This window comes from Papio anubis, chromosome 20, assembly GCF_008728515.1.
Source record: "Papio anubis isolate 15944 chromosome 20, Panubis1.0, whole genome shotgun sequence".
Classification (NCBI taxonomy): Eukaryota; Metazoa; Chordata; class Mammalia; order Primates; family Cercopithecidae; genus Papio; species Papio anubis.
Genome location: NC_044995.1, coordinates 28,770,790 through 28,791,303, shown reverse-complemented (window position 1 = coordinate 28,791,303; position 20,514 = coordinate 28,770,790). Strand labels below are relative to the sequence as shown.

At 44.5% G+C, this 20,514-nt stretch overlaps 2 long non-coding RNA genes across 6 annotated transcripts; one reads left to right on the top strand and one right to left on the bottom strand.

The window, feature by feature from the left end:
- Window positions 1-3,520: 3,520 nt before the first annotated feature.
- On the bottom strand, window positions 3,521-18,392 carry LOC108583250. Of its 5 annotated transcripts, none has more exons than XR_004180463.1 (12): window positions 14,373-18,392; window positions 13,667-13,876; window positions 12,264-12,436; window positions 11,936-12,041; window positions 11,602-11,773; window positions 9,021-10,836; window positions 7,081-7,203; window positions 6,646-6,769; window positions 6,081-6,163; window positions 5,491-5,627; window positions 3,802-3,872; window positions 3,521-3,706 (listed from the first exon to the last, which is right to left on the bottom strand). It is a non-coding gene; the product is annotated as an uncharacterized LOC108583250 (long non-coding RNA). The 5 variants fall into 5 exon arrangements; XR_004180461.1 differs by having other exon boundaries at window positions 9,021-9,098; XR_004180459.1 differs by lacking the exon at window positions 7,081-7,203.
- Window position 18,393: 1 nt separating this feature from the next.
- Window positions 18,394-19,884, top strand: LOC110742163. Its single transcript, XR_002519583.2, has 2 exons — window positions 18,394-19,598; window positions 19,748-19,884. It is a non-coding gene; the product is annotated as an uncharacterized LOC110742163 (long non-coding RNA).
- The last annotated feature ends 630 nt before the right edge of the window (window positions 19,885-20,514 follow it).

Below are 20,514 nucleotides of genomic sequence, written 5' to 3'. Positions count from 1 at the left end.
GCGGTACTATAACAAATGAATTCACCCCATTATTCCGGGAGGCCAAGGCAGGTGGAGCACTTGCGCCCAGAAATTTCAGATCAGCCTGGACAATGCGGTGAGACCCCGTCACTATAAAAAACATTTAGTCAGGTGTGATGGGCCACGCCTGTATTCCCAGCTACTCAGGAGGCTGAGGTGAGATGAACTCTTGAGACTACAGTGAGTCATAATCTTGTGCCACTGCACTTCAACCTAGGTGATAGAGCAAGACCCTTTCTCATTAAATAAATAAATAAATAAATAAATAAATAAATAAATAAACAAACAAACTCTGCCGCCGGGGTTGGGCCGGATTCCTACCCTCCACAAGCTAATATTGATGCACATCACGTCTTGCTAGCGCAGCGCTGCAGAGGCTGCCACTATGTGTGCTGGATGCTGACTGGCATGGGCAGTGGCTCTGTAAGAGGAGGAGTAGCAGTGGAGGAGTGGAGATAGGGCAGAGGAAAAAAGAAGGGGAGAAGTAAAGGAGAAGAGGAAAAGGAAGACAGAAAAAGGGAGGAGAAACAAGAAGAACAAGAGTAGAGAGGGTGGAAAGAGAAAGATAGAACAGAGAAAGTGGAGGAAAAATGGAGGGGGGACAATGGGAATGGAGGAAGAGAGGAGGAAGGAAGTGGACAAGGAGAGGAGAAGGAGAGGAGGAAAGAAGGAGGAGGGATGAAAATATATGATAGCAAAAAGAGGAGGACTAGAAGGAGGAGGAGAGTAAAAGGAGGGAAGGAGGAAGAGGAGTAGGAGAGGAAGAGGAGAAGGAGGATGGGAGGAGAAGGACGAAGAGGAAAAGGAGAGAGGGAGTAAGGAAGAGATGAGAAGGAGGAGAGGAGAAGGAGGAGAGAGGAAGAGAGGAGCAGAAGAGGGGAGGATGAGGAGAAAAAGGAGGAGGGGAGAAGGAGAAGAGCAGAAGGAGAAGAGGGAGAAAAGAAGGAAGAGAGGAGGAGGAGGAGGGAAGGAAGAAGAGGGGAGGAGGAAGATGAGAGGAGGAGCAGAGGAGGAAATAAACAGGGAAGAAGGAGAGAAGGAGAAGAAGGAGGAAGATAGGGGAGGATGGAGGAGAGGAAGAGGAGAAGAAAAGGAGAAGTAGGAAAGGAGATGGAGAGGAAGGAGGAGGAGAAGAGGAAGAAGGAGGAAGAGGAAGAAGAGAGGGAGGCAGGAGATAACTACCATGATGAACGATGATGATGATGACAAAACACGATGATGGGCGTAAACAGGAAATGATGACAGAAATGATGATGTGATGCGTGATGATGAGGAGAAGAATGGAACATGATGATGATGATGACATAATGACAGATGATGATGATGATGATTGAAACCCGGAAAATGATGAACAGAGGATGATGTTTGGCGATGATGGTTTCAGCCAATGATGTGATGACTGAGCATGGTTGTACGATGACATGACAAAATGATGATGACGGACATTATTGTCGAAATTTGTCGGTACCAGGCCATGCCATGGAAACAAGCGCCGATAAAATGGCCGATGATGATACCGCGGCGACTTTATGACATTTATTAAATGATGAACATTACGATTACATACGATGGTAATGATGCACGATGATGTGATGATAATGATGATGAAGATGATGATGATCAGTGGAACCGCATATATTAAGCGTCGATGATGAGCAGAGCCGGAGACAGGAGGATGACAGGAGAAATAAAGGAGATGAAGATATGATATAATGATGATGATGAGGATGGAAGATGAGCGATGACCACAGACATGGATGATGTGGAGAAGCAGTGAAGACAGGAAGAGGAAAGAAGGAGGAGGGAGGAAGAGAAGGAGGAGGAGAGAAATTGCATGAGGAGGAGACGAGAAGGAGGAGTAGGAGGAGAAAAGGAGAGAAGAAGGAAAGGATGAGGAAGAGAAGGAGGAGGAGAGGAGGAGAAAGAAAAGGAAAGGAAGAGAGGAGAAGAGGAGTGGAGGAAGGAGGCTGAAGGATCAGGGAGGAAAGATGGAGGGAATGAGGAAGAGGAGGAAGGAGGGAATGAGTAGGAGAAGAAGAGGAGGAAGGAGTTAAGAAATGAGATGAGAAATGATGATGATATATAAATGATGACAAATAATGAGTGGAGTGATGGAAACAGTTATAGAATGAAGGAGGGACGAAATGGGAAGGATAAAATGAGAGGAGGAGGAGAGGAGAAATGGAGGAGGACCAGTGGAAGAGGAGGAGGAAGAGAGGAGGAGGAAGAGGAAATGGAAAAGAGGAGAGGAGGAGAAGAGGAGAAGTGGGAGGAAGAGTGGAGGAGGAGGAGAGGAGGAGAAGGAGAAGGGGAGAAGGAGGAAGAGAAAAAGAAAAGGAAGAGGGGGGAAAGGAGAAGGAGGAGGAGTAGAGGAGGAAAGGAGAGAAGGAGGAGGAGAGAAAGAAGAGAGGAAGAAAAGGAGAGGAGGAGGAAGAGAGAAAGAGGAGAAGATGAGAAGAGGAAGAGGAGGAGACAAAGAGGAGAAAAAGGGGGAGGAGGGGAGGAGGGGAAGAGTAGAGAGGAGGAGGAGAGAGGAGAAGGATGAGAGGAGGAGCAGAAGAGGAAGAGGAACAGAGAAGATGGAAAGGAGGAAGAGAAAAGGAGAAGGAGATGAAAAAAGTTATCAATTTGTGGTGTTTAGTAATGATGACTATTTTCATGGCTTTTGGATTAAAGTTTAAACTCAATAGGAAAGATGGGCACAAAGATCCAGATAATTTCAGAGCTAAAGGAAAAGATATGTGGTAATACACCTGCGGACATTGTCAATGCAAAAGAGTTGCATTATTTTGGTTTTGGATCCAGCCATATGTCTCCAGACACAATATATGTAGTGCTTAGGAGAGAGCAGGGTGCTGGGCCCAGTGATACATCGCAATCTCTTCTTGGGCAGAGTTCAAACAGTAGAGGAGAGTCACATCACCGAGGTTCTAGGTCCAGCAATACACCACAATACTTTCTGAGAGGAGGACCAAAGCAGGAGAGCCACATCACCTAAGTTAGAGCCCCAGAGATATGGCACAATGCCTTCTGTAGGTAGGGCTCAGGAAGAAGAGGAAAGTGACATAACCTAGGGGCTACCGCCAGCTATACGTCACAATCACCCCAAGGGGCAGGGACAATGCATGAGAGGAGGGTCACATCAAGTAGGTGCTGAGCAAAGCAATATGTAACAATCAGAGAAAAGTGTCATCTCCTACATGCTGGGCCATGAGATATGTTACAACATCCCCTATGGGCAAAGCCCAGGTAATAGAAGAGATTTACATCAAATAGTTGATGGGCTAAGAGATACTTCACAATGCCCCCTGTAGAAATAGACTAGGAGAAATAAATCAGATTGCCTGTGTGCTGGGCCCAGGGAAAAGTCAAGTTTTCATCTGTGGACATGGCCCAGGCAGATGAGGAGAGTCACATCATTTAGATGCTGGGCACAGAGATATGTAACAATCTCTTCTATAAGCAAAACCCTGGTAAGAAAAGAAAGACACATCAAATATTTTATGGACCCAGAGATACGTCATGATGTTTCCTCTTGACAGAGTCGAGGCAAGAAAGTCACATCACCTTGGTCCTGGGCCCAGCAATAGGTCACATTGCCTTCTGAAGACAGGGCCAAGGAAAATGAGTAACATCTTAAAGCTGGGCCCAGCATATGTGTAAAAATCTCCCCTGTGGGCAGAACCTAGGAAGAAGAGAAGTGTCACGTTAGCTAGGTGCTGAGCCCAGAGATATGTCACCTTCCCTCCTGTGAGCAGAAACCAGGCAAGAGTACATTACCTGGGTGATGAGTGCAGAGAGATGTCACCATCCCCCCTTTAGGCTGGGCCCAGGCAGAAGAGTCACATCACCTGGGTGTTAAAATGAGCAATATGTCAGAATGCCCTTTGTGGGCAACACCAAGGTAGGAGAGAAAACTTATATCACCTGAGTGCAAGTCCCAGTGGTATATCACAATGCCTTCTGTAAGAAGCACCAAGGCTTGAGAATAGAGTCATCTCACCAGGGTGCTGGGTCCAACAATATATCATGATTCTATTTGTGAACTGAGCCCAGGCAGGAGAGTCAAATCAGGTATTTGACAGAGGTGTATGTCAAAATCTCACCTTCAGAAAAATCCAGGGATGAGATTATCAGTCCCTCACATGTCCTGGTTCTAGGTCTGAGAGTCAACATGTCTTGTATGTTGTGCGAAGTACACGAGTCACAATCTCAACTGTGAACTGGATCTGTGCAGCAGCTTCTCAATGTTTTTTGGGTATTGTGTCCCCTTAGAAAAGTCACAGCCTGACACGTGTGCTAAATGATGGTTTGAGAGTCACCAAATCCATGCATAACAAATCCATGTATGAGAGTCACCATTGCAACTCTTGACTGCCTCTAGATATAAGATTCAAAACCTCAACAGCGGGCCATGGTCATGTGAGAGGACAACAATCTTTACTCTTGACTGTGTCTCTTACTAGTGTTACAATCTCACCTTTGAGCTGGGCTCTGTTAGTGCACTCTCTGTACCACTCAAAGAAGTTATGAGATACATGGTTTGGCTCTATGTCCTCACCCAAATCTCATCTACAATTGTAATCTCCACGTGTCAAGGGAGGAAGGTAATTGGATCATGGGGCAGTTTCCCCCATGCTGTTTTTGTGAAAGTGAGTGAGTTCTCAGGAGATCTGATGGTTCTTTAAGTGTTGGAAGTTCCTCCTTCATCACTTTCTCCCTCCTGCCACCTTGTGAAGAAGGTCCCTGCTTCCCCTTCTGCCATGATTATATATTTCCTGAGGCCTTCTCAGCCATGTGGAACTGTGAGTCAATTAAACCTCTTTTCTACATAAATTTCCTGGTCTTGAGGAGTTCTTTATAGCAGTGTGAAAATGAACTAGTACAATATGATATGCATGAGAGTTGCAATCTGTATTAAGACCTTTATGCTGATATGGACCCATGATTGTATGTGTAATTCTAAGCTCAGGTGTGAGAGTCAACACTTCCCCAGTTGGCTGGGTCTAAATAGAAAAGTACTCATCTGCCTATGAGCTGGGTTTAGGAATGGGTCACTAATCTCATATGTGGCCAGACGTTAACATATGACTGACACAATTCCATCTGTAGACTGTGTCTATGCGTGAGATTCAGAATGTCACCAGTGGCTTGTGTCCATGTGTGAGGATGACTATTTTAAGGATTGGCAGAGTGTGTATACCAGAAACACAATATCTCGTGTGTCCTTGGACTTGTGATGACACTCTCTGTACCACTTGAGGGCTTTACACAATATGCAAGAGAGTGGTAAACCTCTGTGATCTTCATACAAAGAGGACACCCAGGATCTTACCTTTTCCCTAAGCCTAGTTATCTTTCTTATTGGCTAGTTCAAGATATGACAGTCATCATCACACCTGTGAGATGGGCCAAGATATATGTCACAATACCCCTCTGGTTTAGGAGTAAGCAGGAGAGTAATATTACCTGGGTATGGGGCCAGATGTATGTCACAATCTTCTCTCAGGGCTCAGCAATATGTCACAATGATCTATGTATTCAAGACCCTGTCAAAAGGGCCTCATCACCTTGTTGCAGGGTCCAGTGATACGTCATAATCTTTTCTGTTGGAGGATCCAGGCAGAAAATAAGAATCACATTTCCTAGGTAGCGTATGCAGATATATATCACAAGGCCCCCTATGGGCAGTTCCCAGGCAGGAACCTCTTATTTTCTAGGTGTTGGACCTGACGTTATTTCACAATACACCAAATATTTGGGGTCTGGGATAAAGGAGTCACATCACATAGGTGCTGGGCCAAGTGATATGTTAAAAAATTATGGTGTAATACCCCTGTGGGCAGGGCTCTTGCAGAGGAGGTGCGTCTCATCGTTGTTAAGATAGGTCATATATCACAGTACACAATTTATACTGAGCTCAGGCAGGAGAAAAGAATAACATTACCTATGTGCTGGGCTCAGTGATACATCACAATACCTCCTTGGTCAGAGCCCAAGAAGTAGAAGAGAGTTACCTCACCTAGGTGCTGAGTCCATCAACATGTCACAATACTCACTGAAGAAAGGGCCCAAGAATAAGAATTCCATCATTTTTGGTGAGGGGCCAAGAGATATGTACCAACTCTTTCTGTATGTAGGGCTTAGGAGAAAAGAAAGAGTCGCATAACCTGTCACATAATCTAGACAGATGAGACCAGCTCTATGTCAAAATTACAACAGATGTCAGAGTCCAGGCATGAGAGGAGAATCACATCACATAAATATTGGTTGAAGGGATATGCCACAATCCCCACTGGGGACCGAAGCAGAAAAATAAGGAGAATTACACCATCTAGGTAATGGGCCCAGAGATACGTTGCAGTGACCCCTGTGGGCAATGGCCAGGCAGTAGAAGGACATCGCCTATGTGTAGGGCTTAGGGATAATTCACTCTAACTGTTGTGGGCATAGCACAGGCAAACGAGGAGAGTCACAACACCTAGGTGCTGGAATCAGAGACATGTCACCATCTCTTCTAATGGCAAAGCCCAAGTAAATGAGAAGAGTCACAGCAAATAGTTCATTAACTTAGAGATATGTCACAGGGCCCCCCTGTGGGCAAGGTCCAGGGAAGAGACTCACATCATCTTGATGCTGAGCCCAGCAATATGTCACAAAGCTTTCTGAAGTCAGGACCAAGGCAAAAGGGTAACATCACCTTATTGTTGGGTCCAGAGACACATCACAACTCTCCTGCAGGCAGAACCTACAAAGAATAGAAGATTCACATCAACTCAATGCTGGGCCCAGTGATGGGTCACAATATTCCCTGTGAGCAGAGATCAGGCAGAAGTGAGTCACATCACCTGGCTAATGGGTGCAGAGATGTCACAATGCCTCCTGAAGGCAGGGCCCAGGCAGGAGAGTTACATCACCTGGGTTTTGGACCCAGTAATATATCACAATGGGTCATTTGGGCAGGGTACAGGCAGGAGAATCACATAACCTGGGTGTGGGGCCCAGTGCTACATCACAATGCCTTCTGTGCACCGTGACAAAAGACAAGGGTAGACTCACATTAACTGGATATAAGGCCTAGTGACAGTGATATGTCACAGTGCTGTCTGTGGGCAGTGCCAAGGCAGTGGACTAGCGTCCCATCATGAAGGTGCTGGGTTTAGCAAGATGTCAAAATTCCATCTGTGGGATGGGCACAGGCAGAAGGGTCAAATCACTTAGTTGCTGGATAGAGGCATATGTCACACAATCTCAGATGCAGAATGATACAGACATAAAATCAAAATTCTTGCATATGAACCAGTTCTAAGTATGGGAGTCAACATCTCCTCTATGTTAAGTCTAAGTACATGAGTCACAATCTTTTTTTTTTTTTTTTTTTTTGAGATGGGATGTCACTCTGTCACCCAGGCTGGAGTGCAGTGGCATGATCTTGGCTCACTGCAACCTCCGCCTCCCAGGTTCAAGTGATTCTCCTGTCTCAGCCTCCTGAGAAGCTGGCACTACAGGCTCATGCCATCATGTCCAGTTAATTTTTGTATCTTTAGTAGAGACGGGGTTTTACCATATTGGTCAGTCTTGTTTCAAACTCTTGACCTCAGGTGATCTATCTGCCTTAGCCTCCCAAAGTGTTAGGATTATAGGTGTGAGCCATCACGTCTGGCCAAGTCACAATCTTAATGGACTTGGCCTTTGCATGAGAAGCTCGCTTTCTTCAGTGCACTAAACCTCCTTAGTAGAGTCACAGCCTCACAGGTGGGCTGAATCTTGATCTGAGAGTCACCAGCCCACCTGTGCACTGGATCCACATGTAACAGTCACTCTTTCACGTTTTGACCATCTCCAAATGTGACATTCAGAACCTCAAAAGTTGGCCGTGTTCATGTGGCAGTATGGCAATATTGTCAACTGGATGTGCATACAAGTGTTAAAATCTCACCTGGGCTGTGCCTTGTCAGGAAACTCTTTGTAGCACCTGAGGGCTTTATGCATGAGAGTCTCAATATGATCAGAGACCTCCGTGCTGGTGGGACCCATGGTTATAATTTGTATCCTAACCTCTAGTCTCAGAGTCAACTTCTCTCCAATTGGCTGGGTCCAAATGAAAGTTTCCTTACCTACCAATGAACTAGGTTTAGAAATGAGTCACTGTCAACTGTAGCATATGACAGAAACAATTCCAGCTGTGGACTGTGTCAACCTGTGAGATTCAGGATCTCACCTGTGGGCTCTGTCCATGTGGAAGGGTGAAAATCCTGATGGATAGTAGGATGAGAAACACAAACTCATTTGGATGCTGGGGTCTGTGATGACATTTTTTTCCACACTAGGGCTTTATACAGTGTGTGAGAAAGTGGTAATTTTCTATACCTTCATAAAAGAGGACACATGGGATCTTACCTGTTTCTCTAATTCCAGCTAAAAAAGACAGTGTCTTTTCTATTAGCTGGTGTGTGGTATGACAGTCACCATTGCAACTGCTGGCTGGACCAAGATATTTGTCACAGTCTTAACTGTGTGTAGGAAGCAAACAGGAGGGTCACATCACCTGTGTTCTGGGCCAGGAATATGTCACAATATTCTCTGACACAAGGGACCAGGCAGAAGAGTCACATCACCTGGGTACTCAGCCAGGAATATGTTACAATCCCCTCCTGAAAGCAGGGTGCAGGCTGCAGAGTCACCTTACCTCGGTAATGGGCCCAGTGATGTGTCAAAATGCTTTCTGTGGGCAAGGCCCAATTACAAGAGACTCATCATCTGTTTGCTGAGGCCAGCAATATGTCACTGTCTTTCCTGTAGGCAGTGTGCAGGCAGAAGAAGACAGCCACATCTCTCAGATGATGAATGCAGAGATATGTCACCAGGTCCACTGTGGACAGCCCCAGGCAGGAGCCTTCTACTTTCTAGGTATTGGGCCCAGTGATATGTCACAAAACCCAAAACATGTGGGGACCAGGCCAAGAAAAACAAACAAACAAAAAAAGAGAGAGACTCACCTTGCCTCGATGCCGGGTCAAACGGTATATCACAATCTTATTTGGCAGGTCCCAGGCAACAAAAATGTGTCACATCTCCTAGGTGATGAATAAACAGTATCATCTAATACCCCTGTCTTCAAGGCTCATGGAAAACAGTCACATCACCTACTTGTTGGGTCCAGCCATATATTACTATACCCAATGTGTACTGGGCCCAGGCAGGAGAGGAGAGTAACATCCCCTAAGTCCTGTGTCCAGGGATACATCGCAATGCCTCCTTGAGCAGAGCCCAATCAGTAGAGAAGAGTCACATTACTTAGGTACCAGGTACAACAATTTGTCACAATACTTCCTGAGAGAAAGGCCTAGGCAGAAGTGTCACATCACCTTGGTGAGGTGAAGAAATATGGGGCAATGTCCCTGGCAGTAGGGCTAGAAAAAAAGAGATGCATCACATAATGTAGGGTCAGTGCTCACTTATCTGTCACAATCACACCAGTGGGCAGGGCTCAGCAAAAGTGGAGAGTAATATTATGTAGGTGCTGCAGCAAGCAATATGTCATAATTTCCACTGTGGACAGGTCCAACAAAGAAAATGAGAATCAAATCATGTAGGTCATGAGCCCAGAGATACGTCACCATGGCCCTTGTGAGCAATAACCAGGCAGAGGAATGACATTGCTTGTGTGCTGGGCCCAGTGATAGTTCATTATTCCTTCTGTGGGCCTGGCACAGGCGAAAGAGAAGAGTCACAACACCTAGCTGCTTGGCCCAGAAATATGTCTTCTATGGGCAAAGTCCACGTAAAACAGCAGAGTCACATCAAATAATTGATGCAGCCGGAGATACGTCATAATGCCTTCTGTTGGCAGGGCCCATGCAAGAGAGTCTTAACATCTAGATGTTGGACATAGCCATATGTCACAATACACAATGTATTCAGGGCTCAGGCAAGAGATGATAGTCACATCATTTAGGTCTTGGATCCATGAAAACATTACAATTATTCCTCGAGCAAAGGCTAAGCAGCAGAGGAGAGTCACACCACCTAGGCTTTAGGTCCAGCAATACCTTGCAATGACCCCTGAGAGGATGACCCAGGTAAAAGGGTAGCATCTTGTACATGAGAGGTCTAGAAATATGTCACAATTCTCTGTGTGGGTAAAGAACAGAATGAAGAGGGAAGTTACATAACCTAATAAGTGGGCTGATCTGTATGTCACAATCACTCTAGTGGGAAGAGCTCAAACACAGGGGGAGGGCTGCACCACACAAGTGCTGCATATTTTGTAATACAGAATGTATGCAGAGCCCAGAAAGGAGAGGACAGTCACATCCCCTAGGTACTGCTCCCAGCAATACATTACAATCTCCTCTAGGGCAAAGCCCAAGCAGTAGAGGTAATCCTTGCTGCTGGACCCAAAAATATGGCACAATACACCCTGAAAAAGGTCCCAGGCAGAAGAATCACATCGCTTCAGGAGGGTTCCAGCAATATGTCAAAATGCCTCCTGTGGGTAAGGCTCAGGAAGAGAAGAGAAAAATAACCTAGGGGCTGGGGCCAGTCATATGTTACAACAACCTCAGTGAGCAGGGCCCAGGTATGAGAGGAGGGTCACATAACACAGACACTGTGCCAAGTGATATGTCACAACTCACACTGTGGACAGGTCTCCAGAAATAAAGGTGCATCACATAATCCAGTTGATGGTCACAGAGATACATCACAATGTATTTATCTCTTGTCCTTATGGACAAGAATCAGGTAGAATAGTCACATCTCCTATGGGCTGTGTCCAGGGATAATTTATGCTCCCTTCTGTGTATCAGAGATCTGTGATCAGAGCCCAGGAAAAAGGAGAGTCACATTATCTAGGTGCTGGGCCAGAGATATGTCACAATGTCACCTGCTGGCAAATACCAAGTAAGAGAGGAGAGTAGCATCAAAGAGATTATGGGTCCAGAAATATGTCACAATTCCCCTTGTAGGCAGAATCTAGGCAGGAGACTTACATCACCTGGGTTTTAGACCTAGAAATACATCACAAGATGCAATTTGGGCAATGTCAAGACAAAAGAATAAAAAACATATACTCTAGGTGCTAGGTGCAGAAATATGTCACAATTTCATGTGACATTCCTGGACCTAACACCTAGGGTATATGTCTTTATTGTGACATCCTCACTCAAGTGCTTGGAAGAAGTGCATGTCACAATCAGAGCTGTAGGTAGGTTCAAGGATAAGACTGAAAATCTTACACATGTCCCTATTCTGGGTATGAGCGCAAACACCTCTTGTATGTTGGGTCTAAGTACAAAATTCCCAATATAAACAGTGGACTGAATCTGTGCCTGAGAACTTCAATCCCTTCTTTGGACCATATCTTATTCATGGAGTAATAGCCTCACAGGTAAGTTGAATCTTAGTCTGAAATTCACCAACCCACCTGGGAATTACATCCAAGTATGAGAGTCAATTATCCAACTTTTAACTTCCTCCTAATGTGAGATTCAGAACCTCAGCAGTAAGCTGAGTTCATGTGCAAGAATGGAAATCTTTACTATGAGCTTTGTGTGCATAAGAGTGTCACAATCTCACCTGGGCCAGAGATATGTTACAATCCCCTCCTGAAAGCAGGACACGGGCAGCAAAGTCACCTCACCTGGATGCCGAGCCCAGCAGTAAATCACAATGTTCTCTATTAGCAAGGAACATGAAGGAGATACACATCTCCTGGGCTTCTGGGACCAGTGATACATCACAATGTCCCCTGAGGCAAGAACAGAAAAAGAAGAAGAAGAGTCACATCAGCTCGGTGCTGGGTCAGTCATAGGTCACAATCCCCTCTGTGAGCAGGAACCAGGCAGGAGAAGTGAGTCCCAACAATGTCCCCTTTGGACAGTGTCAAGGCAGGATAATAGGGTCATATTACCTAGGTGCTGGGTTCAACAATAAGTCACAATCCTGTATGTGGGCTGGGCCCAGACTACAGATCAAATCACTCAGGTGCTGGCCAGAGGCATATATCACATTTACACCTGTAGGAAGGTCATAAAATGATATTTACAATCCAGCACATGTCCTGTTGCTAAGTATGTAGTTAACACCTCATGTATCTTAGGTGTAAGTACATGAGTTCATCTCAACAATAAACTGGATCTGTGCATGAGAGGAACATTCCTTCCTGTGTGCTGTTTTATCTGAGTGAAGTTACAGCCTCAAAGGTGTGCTGAATATTGGTCTTAGAGTCATCAACCTACCTGTGGATCAGATTCACATATGAGAGTCAATTTTCCAACGTTTGACTGCTTTTGGTTGTGAAATCCAGAGCCTTAACAATGGGCTGTGTTCATGTGGGAAGATGACTATTGGAGGAACCAGGCCTCAATATTTTAACATAGGTTCTTTCTATTTTCCTTAAGTGTCAGTCGGTCTGAGAAATAAAGAGAAAGAGTACAAAGAGATGAATTTTACAGCTGGGCCTCCGGGGTAACACCACATATTGGTAGGTCGGTGATTTTCCCTGAGCCGCAAAACCAACAAGTTTTTATTGGGGATTTTAAAAGGGGAGGGGATATACCTAAAAGATTGTAAGTCATGCTGCTATAAAGACACATGCACACGTATGTTTATTGCGGCACTATTCACAATAGCAAAGACTTGGAATCAACCCAAATGTCCATCAGTGACAGACTGGATTAAGAAAATGTGGCACATACACACCATGGAATGGTATGCAGCCATAAAAAAGGATGAGTTCGTGCCCTTTGTAGGGACATGGATGCAGCTGGAAACCATCATTCTCAGCAAACTATCGCAAGAACAGAAAACCAAACACTGCATGTTCTCACTGATAGGTGGGAACTGAACAATGAGATCACTTGGACACAGGAAGGGGAACATCACACACTAGGGCCTATTGTGGGGAGGCGGGAGGGGAGAGGGGGAAGGAGGGAGCGGGGGAGGGGAGAGGGGGAGGGCGAAGGGATAGCGTTAGGAGATATACCTAATGTAAATGACAAGTTAATGGGTGCAGCACACCAACATGGCACATGTATACATATGTAACAATCCTGCATGTTGTGCACATGTACCCTAGAACTTAAAGTATAACTTTTTTAAAAAAGGAGGGGGGGGAAAGGATGCACGAACAGGGAGTAGGTCACAAAGATCACATGCTTCAAAGGGCAATAAAGATCACAAGGCAAAGGCAAAATTAGAATTACTGATGAGGATCTATGTTCCGCTGTGCACATATTGTCTTGATAAACATTTTAATAGGAAACGGGGTTCAAGAACAGATAACCAGTCTGACCAAAATTTACCAGGCTGGAATTTCTCAATCCCAGTAAGCCTGAGCATACTGCAGGAGACCAGGGCATATCAGTAGCTAAGACAGACAGTATCTTTCATACTGGCTGGCTCAAGTTGTAAGAGTCATTATGACACCTGTAAACTGAATGAAGACATATGTGACAATCCCACAACTGGGTAAGGAGGGAGTGAGCAGGAGAATCACATCACCTGGGTGCTGTATCAGAGATATTTACAACCTTCTCTGAGGGCAGTGACCCGGTGGGAGAGTCACATCATATTGTTGCTGGGCTGGAATTACGTCATAATTTGTTCTGAGAGTAGGGACCAGGCAAGAGAGTCACAGTACCTGTGTTTTTAGCCAGAGATGTTATAATCCCCTCCTGAAAGCAGAACTAAGGCATCAGAGTCCCTTCACCTTGTTGCCAGGCCTAACGATGTGTCATAGTGTCTTCTGTGGCTAGGCCCAATCAGCAAAGGCACATGACCAAGTGCTGGCTCCAGTGATGTGTCACAATGCTTTTAGCATGGCTCAGGGAGAAGAGGAAATTTGAAACACCTAGGTGATGAAGAAAAAGACACATCTTAATAACCTTGTGGGCAGACCCATGCAGGACAGTCACATCACCTAGATGTTGGACCCAGCCATATTTCACAATGCACAATATACGTGGGGCCCAGGCAGGAGAGGAGAGTTTCATCACATGCTTACCGGGCTCAGTGATATGTCACCATCTCCCCTGTGCACGGGGTGCAGACAGAAGAGGAGAGTCACATTTCCTAAGTGATAGATGTAGTGATATGTCACAGGTCTTCTATGGTCAGGGCCCAGGCAGGAGCCTTTTATTTTCTAGATGTTTAGTGCAAAAATGGGTCACAATATCCTAAATATCCAGGGCCCAGACAAAAGAGGAGTGTCATGTTACCTAGAGTTTGTGTCCAGTAATATGTCACAACCCCCACTTTTTGTAAGACCCAGGCAGAAGAGGAGAGACACATCACATAGGAAATAGACACAAAAAATATATTAAAATGCCTTTGTGAGCAGGACTTACGTGAGATAGTAGTTATCACCTAGGTGTGATAACATGCAATATGTCGCAACACACAATGTATGCAGGGCCCAGGCAGGAGAGGAGAGTCACATCACCTAGGTGTGGAGCACATCAACACATAAAAATTCCTTATTGGTCAGAGTCCAAGATGTTGAGAGAGTCGCATCACCTAAAAGCTTGGTTCAGCAATATGTCACAATACCCTCTGAGTGAAGACCCCAGGCAGGACAGTGAGTCACATCACCTAGCTAAGAGACGCAGAGATATGTTACAATGCTTTTTCTGACAAAGTTCCAGGCAAAAGAAACACATCATCTGGTTTCTGGATCCAGTGATATGTCACAATTCTTTCTGTGGTCTGGGCACAGGCAGAAGTGAGGAGTCACATTTTCCAGGTGTTATGTCACAATGCCTACTGTGGGGATGATCCAAGCAAGAAACTCAAATCACCTTGGTAATAGTCCAAGCAATTTGTAATAGTGCCTTTAGAAGCAGGGATAAGGCAAAAAGTGATATCACTTCGGTGTTGTGTCCAGTGATTTGTCACCATGCTTCCTATAAACATTACCAAGGCAGAACAGGAGACTCACATCACCTGGGGGCAAGGCCTACCAGTACGTCACAATGCCCCTGTGGATATTGGTAACGAAAAAGAGTAGAGTCACATCACCTAGCTGAACACAGTGTCTTTTTTCAAGCTTAAACTTTCTAAAAGGTTAGCAGTGTTCTCTCTAAAACACAGAGCTGCTCACATTACAGCCTGCCTCCAAATCCCATTTGATGGCTCATAACAGCCTACACAGCTGAGTCCCCATCCATTTTCCTAAGGCCAAACGTCTTTTATCATGTCAACGCTACACAACACTCCCAAATGATATTCTCTTGTCACACTCTACTTCTTGTCCTATCCTGCGCTCATATAAGTCTCATATTTTAATACTTCAAGTCCTGTACTTAAACTGCTTTTTTGCCCAAATTTGCATTTATTCTTTCCCGCATTCTTCTTCTACACATGAAAAACCTGCATATTTGAGGGTATCACCTTTTCTTTCCACTGCAATTTCTCACTTGTCGATTCTCCACTTGTTCTTGCTGGTTGTGAGGCACTGGTGAATTTTAGAACTAGAACCGTATTATACCCATCATTGTAGTTCTAGAGCCTGGTACCAGGTGTGGGTGTCAAAAAATGGTTCCCAATGCAAGCTTGCTGAAAGTGATATTCAACAGATGAGAAAAGAAAGAAGCCAGAATGCTGGTCTACTCATCCAGATTGCTTTTCACTATTGTTTTGCTGAAACTCTACCAAAGTCATGAGAAAAATAACTGATAATACTAGTAGTAAATACAGAAGATAAGTCAGTTAAAATTGAGCTGGTAACATGCATGACTTCAATTCTCTATTTATTCCTAGTTTCAAAATAGTCCTTATCCACAGGTAGAAAGAAACAGGAAACAGACCCTCAAGTGCCTATCACAATGCAAGATTTGCCAATTTCATAACTTGCTCAGGTACCCTCATGAAAGAACTTAGGCACACTGGTGACCCCATCTCAAACACATTCAAAAAAGACAGAAGGTCTTCCTCTCACTGTCCTCCAGTACATATGGCTCCTGCTTAAAAAGCAGAACAACAAAGAAATCATACCTCCCAGAGGCTATCACAGTTGATCTTGGACAAATCTTTAAATTAGGTGTGTAGTCAAGTCAATTCAATTGTTGCCCTTCCTTGGCTCATATCATATGTTATGAACTTCTTAGGATCATCCCAATGCAAATTCTGAGGCAAAACTTCGAGTTTCTTTATTATGTAAAGTAACAATAACCTATTATAACAAACCAATAGACCTATTCTCAAGGCGTTGGCCCTACCCAAAGCAAAACTAAATTTCCCAAACACTTACGAGTTTACAGCTTCAAATCTCTTCAAAAGTAGGCTTCCTATGAATCCTTGAACAGGGCTCAGCACTTTCAGTGAGGTTAAAAGTGGGTGTCCACAAAAAAGGTTTCAAGAGATAAGAAAGTCCCCCACTACCCACCACACAGACCAGCAGATCGCAGAGTCCATGCCCACCCTTTTTCACTTCTGGAATATTTCCCCCCATGTGAAAGACCACCTGTTTTTCACACACTATCCTTTCCAATGAGAACATAGTAAAAATTTGATCCTTGATAGGCTTTGTTCAGGGTTTCACTCTACTTTCCCAGTGGGTCTCAGTCTGCCAGCATTCTGCTTTAGTGTCTTGTTGAACTCCCCCTCTTTAAGGCCACACAAATCCAAGTCAGTCAGTTCATGTACTAACACGACCTCTGCAAGCCCCTCAGTCCACAGAACACCAGTCTCCATTCCTGATCATCACACAAGGGAAGGTCTAACTTATGTCCTCAAATATTAGCTAAAATCAGCTGTTGAATAGGTTAGCTGTGATTTATTTCTGGAAACCAGAACCCTGTCCTGGCACACTTACACTTTTTCCTTGGTGTGCCCATCTTTTCCCTTGATGTGCCTAACAGGGAGAACTCTGCACACAGGAGGTTTTCAGTTAGCATTTGTTTGGTGAATGAATCGTGTCTCTATGGTAGGTAGTCTGGCAGGGATCAGAAGCACAGCCCTGGAGACAAACTTAACTGTTTGAGTTCTAATAGCTGGCCCCCTCTCTGGGTCCCTCTTTTCTCATGTGAATCCTGAGGATAATAATTACATCCACATCCCTCTGTCATAGAATTGTAATGAATGAAAAAGACGATGCATTAAAAAAGAAAAAAAAAAAAAAAAAAAAGGATGCCGGTAGCTAGTGCTTAATAATTGTTAGATCTTATGACTTCTGCTCTTACTGCTATCATGCTGAGTGTGTTTCCATGTAAAAAAGCTAACAACCAATAAGGTGTGAAAATTAAAGTACACTTTTTGATTATTGACTTATCAGATGGGATTCCTATCGATTAATAGGTCTAGCAGAGGTAGAAGAGAAACAGAATAAGTCATAGGTCACAATCCCCACTGTGAGCTGGAACCAGGCAGGAGAAGTGAGTCCCAACAATGTCCCCTGTGGGCATTGTCAAGGCAGGATAATAAGGCCACATCACTAGGTGCTGGGTCCAGTGATAACTCGCAATCCTGTATGTGGGCTGAGCCCAGGCTAGAAAGTTAAATCACTCAGGTGCTGGCCAGAGGCATATATCACATTTACACTTGTAGGAAGGTCATAAAATGATATTTACAATCCAGCACATGTCTTGTTTCTGAGTATGTGAGTTAACGCCTTACGTATGCTGGGTCTTAGTACATAAGTTTATCTCAACAATAAACTGGATCTGTGCATGAGAGGCACAATCCTTCCTGTGTCCTGTTTTAGCTGAGTGAGTTACAGCCTCGCAGGTGTGCTGAATATTGGTCTTAAAGTCATCAACATACCTGTGGATCAGATTCACATAGGAGAGTCACAGTACCTGTGTTTTCAGCCAGGGATATGTTACAATCCCCTCCTGAAAGCAGGACTAAGGCAGCAGAGTCCCTTCAGCTGGTTGCTGGGCCAAACAATATGTCAGAATGTCTTCTGTGGCTAGGTCCAATCAGCAAAGCCACATTACCTAGTGCTGGCTCCAGTGATGTGTCACAACACTTTTTATTGGGATGGTCAAGGCAGAAGAGGAAATCTGAAACAGCTAGGGGATGATCAAAAAGTCACATCCTAATAACCTTGTGGGCAGGACCCATGCAGGAGAGTCGCATCACCTAGCTGCAGGGTTCAGTGATATGTCACAATCCCTTCTGCGGGCTGGGCCCAAACAAGGAGAGTCAAATAACTTGGGTGCTGGGAAGAGGCATATTTCACACCTGTAAGGAAGTCCAAGAATGAGATTAAAAATTCCACACATGTCCAAGTTCTAGGTACGAGAGTCAATGCCTCCTGTATGTTGCTTCTATATACGTGATCCACAGTCTCTACAATGGACTGAATCCACTCATGAGAGTCTCACATTTTTCTGTGTACTGTGTTCCCTTAATAGAATCACAGTCTCACAGGTGTGCTAGATTTTTGTCTGAGAGACACCAATCAGTCTGTGGACAAGATCCACTTATGATAGTCGATTTTCCAACTTTTGACTGTCTTCAGGTATGAGATTCAGAACTTCAACAGTGGGCTGTGAAAGGATGATCATCTTTACTGTTTGCTGTGTGTGTGTAAAAGTGTCACAATCTTACATTTGTTCAGGGTCATGTTAAGACATGTTCTGTATCACCCAAGGGCTTTATATGGTATGCATGGGAGTCACAATTTCCTCTAAATCCTTTGCGCTGGTATGGACCCGTGATAGTGTCTGTAGCTTTAAGCCCAGGTATGACAGTCAACATCTTTCTAATTGGCAAGGTCCAGATAGGAGAGTTTTTAACCTGCCAGAGCTGGGTTTAAAAATGAGTCATCATCACAACTCTGGATAGAAATTCACAAATGAATGTCACAATTTTAACTGTGGACTGCATCCATGTGTGAGATTAAGTTCCTCACTGGTGGGCTTTGTCCACGTGTGAGGGTGACAATCCTAATGGTTGTCAGGGTGAGTACACAAGAAACACAATCTCATCTGCATGCTGGGCCTTGTGATGACACTCCACTCTCTCTACCACCCAAGGGCTTTATACAATATGTGAGAAAAAATATGTGAGAGAGTGTTAACCTGTTATAACCTTCATACAGAAAGGAAATCCAGGATCTTACCCATTTTCATACACAGCTACAACAGACAGTATTTGTCCTCTTGGCTGGTTCAAAATATTAGAGTCATTATTGCACCTGTTTACTGAGCCTATATATATGTCAAAACCCTACCTACGTGTAGGGAGCAAACAGAAGAGTCACGTCACCTAAGTGCTGGGCCAGGGATATGTGACAATCTTTTCTGAAAGGAGGGACCAGACAAAAGAGACACATCACCTGGGTTCTCAGCCAAGGATATGTTACAATTCCCCACTGAAAGCAGGGCAAAGACAACAGCAACACATCACTCAGATTCAGGGCTCAGTGACAATGTCACACTGTGACCTTTGGGTAATACTCAGGCATGAAAGACACATCACCTGGTTTCTGGGTTTCACGATATGTAGCAATCTTTCCTTTAAGCAGCATGAACGCAGAGGAGGAGAGTCATATGTCTTAGGTGATGGATGCAAAGATATGTCACAAGGCCTCTGGTGGGCACAGCCCAGGCAGGAGTCTCTCATTCATGGTAAGTTAGGAGCAGTATTAAGTCACAATACCCAGCATACGCAGCACCCAGGCAAAAAAGAAGAGTTATATTACCTAGGCGCTTAATCCAGTGATATGTTACAATAACCTTTTTTTGTTTTCTTTTCTTCTTTTTCTTTTTTTTGGCAGGGCCCAGGTAGAAGAGAAGAGTCACATCATCTAGGTAATGAATGAAAATATTTGTCATTACTTCCCTGTGGGCAGGGCTTGTGCAGAAAATTTGCATCTTCTAGGTGTTGGACTCAGCGATATATTACAAGGTCTGCAACACTTTAGAAAGAGAGGAGAGTCACATCACTTAGGTGCTAGGCCCACCAATACATCTCAATCACTTATTGGGCAAAGCTCAGGCAGTAAAAAAGAATCACATTACCTAGGTTTGGAATATAGCAATATATCACAATAGCCCCTGAGAAGAGGGCCCTGGAAAGAGAGTCACATTGGTGAGAATCTCAGAGATATGTAGCAATTCCACTTTTTGGTATTCACAAAAATGAAGGAAGTCCTATTACCTAGAAGCTGGACTCAGTTCTATGACACAATCACCCTAGTGGGCAAGTCCATTAGGGAGAAGAGTGTCACATCACGTAGGTGCTGGGTAAAGTGATATGTCAAAATCCCCATGGTGATAGGCCCAGAGACACATCACAATGACCTCTTTAGGCAGAGACCAGGCCGAAGAATTACATCACTTGTGTGTTGGGCCTAGTGGTAAGTCACTCTCATTTATTTGGTCATGGCCCAAGCAGAACAGCAGAGTCACATTACCTAATTGCTGGGCCAAAAGATATGTCACAATCTTTTACATGGGTCAAACCCAGGTATAAGAGAAGAGTAACATCAGATAGTAGGTGTTATCAGAGATATGTCACAATGCCTTGTATGAAAGACCCAGG